Here is a 2,205-nt window from a genome sequence, read left to right as displayed (position 1 = left end):
TTTCAGAAATAAATTTGCAAAAAAAAAGTGTACTTGGTTTTTGAGAAATCATTTTGATCCCATGTGGTGGTGAATATTGTAAGCATCCGTTATTGGAAAATAGTAGATTGTAGTTCTTTTGAGTTTTTTTATGTAATTGTGACATCTTGAGGGTTTATGTGTGTCATCATTACTAGAAAAATGAGCGCACATGAGAATGAGCAGAACGAAGGATGGCTAGTATGTAGGCGTAAAGTTAAAATTCTTTAAAAAATTAAAAACCTTGCAATTAACTTGTAACAGACATGGGTTAGTCATAATAATAATTTTGTGGACCTAGGACATAATTGAAAACAAGAGAAATCTCAATGTATCCATCCTGGTAAAATATTTTATAAATAAATACAATACGAAGATTCCAGCTGTTAGCAAACCACAACTGTCAAAAAGTACAAAGCACGAGAAATGACTAGAAAGGGTACATGGAATTTGTAGCCCACTAATAGAGTTATTTGATTTCACATTCCCTGTATTAGCCTATTTATGGTGATGATGGGTAAAGGTCAAGTGAGGCACAAATCGGATAGTTAGAGGTAATGGAACACTTCAGAGGCCTCCAGTGATGGAAAATCCCCCCTCTAGCTGTAAAGGGGTTAACAAGTAAAGGACAAAGGAGTCCAATGAAGAGTTAATAAGTAAAGCATTGGCAGGAGTATATGTGCATACATGAAAGGTTGACCCCATGGAAATGAAGAACGGCAATTTAATGGTAATCCTTACTGACATCTGAAGAGGTTAGGTATGATGAGAACCTAAAACTGAGACCACAAAGGGTTAGCATCATGTGAGAATACTGCATTTTACTAATGGGTATTGTATTTGTTAATACTATGCTTGTTGTACTGTTTGAAATGCAATCCCCAATCTAACGATTCTCTTACCAGGAAATCCTAGTTAGTGTAATATACCATGAGTGCACCTTGTCCCATAAGACATTCTGTCATAGAGAGGTACAATTCCTGGAGCTTTGCCATTGGGCGTAGATAATGCAACCTACCTGCAAAGCACAGGAGCTAACTAGCAAAGTTGCGAGTTCTGCTGGATGTTCAGAGCTTTCTGAAAGTGTCCGCACATTGAGGGAGCTCCCCGTCCTCCATTATGGAGATCTCCCTTGTATTATGTTATCCCCAGAATGCACACAGGAGATAGTTTGCATCCCCTTCAGCCATTTCCTCAAAATAGCACAGACATCCTGGCACCAGGGATTGGCACTTGCTCAATACTTGGTTCCCATTAGGTCACTGCTGCCTCTCATCAGGTCATCGCACAAGTTTTTCTTAGTCCCACCTATATTTAACTTATTTTACTGTATAAATACTTTGCCTGTTGTTCAATAACTTACCATTCGTCATGTCCCTTCACTAAACCTTGTCTAGAGTTTGAATTTGTCCTTCCATCCATTAGTTGGCTGCTGGTTGTGCAATACCACTGAAGAAGCTCAGGCTGAGTAGAATGGAGGTACCAGGTTGCTGCAGTAGCTCCTGGAGATCCTTGGTGGCACAACTTCATGTCTAGACCCAGATTTGGGAAACAGGCATTCTGATCGAACTACAAAAGGAAGGGATACCTTTACAATTTACATTTGTTGTGCCTATTTAGTGTAGATAGTACTTTACTTGTGTATTAAGTTCTAGGCATGGCTGTTCACAAAATAATTTTCCTTAATAAAGTTTAATATCCAGGTCAGTAGAACTAAAATAATATAAAATTAGGTGATTATCAATTATATATAGTAAGAGGAAGCATTTCTAACAGCTCAATCTTGTTTGGCCGTGTCCAAGTATGTTTTAACAGTACATGTCTGGATGTGACAAAGACGGTGTGGAATGCAAGTAAGATGACACAAAAGAATGTGTCAATAGCAGGTCGTAGTTAGCTCTCTTCAATTATGCTAAGCAGGTGTTAGCACAGAGGCCACCATGATAGAGCACTTGAAGAACTCTTGTAAAATTCTTTATCATATACGTTTAGTCTGTGAAATGCTAACTTTTGTTCTCTGTGGAGTGTGGAGAGCAGAACGTTGTTTTAAGGTCATTGTTTAGAAGCAAAATAGAAAAAACTGTATTCTTTATTTAAGGAAATGTACTCTATATTTTGAATGGGGAATTAAAAGGACTTAAGACATATTTTCAAATGGTTTTTGTAAGAAACATTTTCCCATACTAT

Source organism: Pelobates fuscus, chromosome 2 (assembly GCF_036172605.1).
Source record: "Pelobates fuscus isolate aPelFus1 chromosome 2, aPelFus1.pri, whole genome shotgun sequence".
In the NCBI taxonomy this organism is placed as follows: Eukaryota; Metazoa; Chordata; class Amphibia; order Anura; family Pelobatidae; genus Pelobates; species Pelobates fuscus.
The sequence above is the reverse complement of the archived record's forward strand: the minus strand, read 5'-3'. Positions refer to the sequence as shown.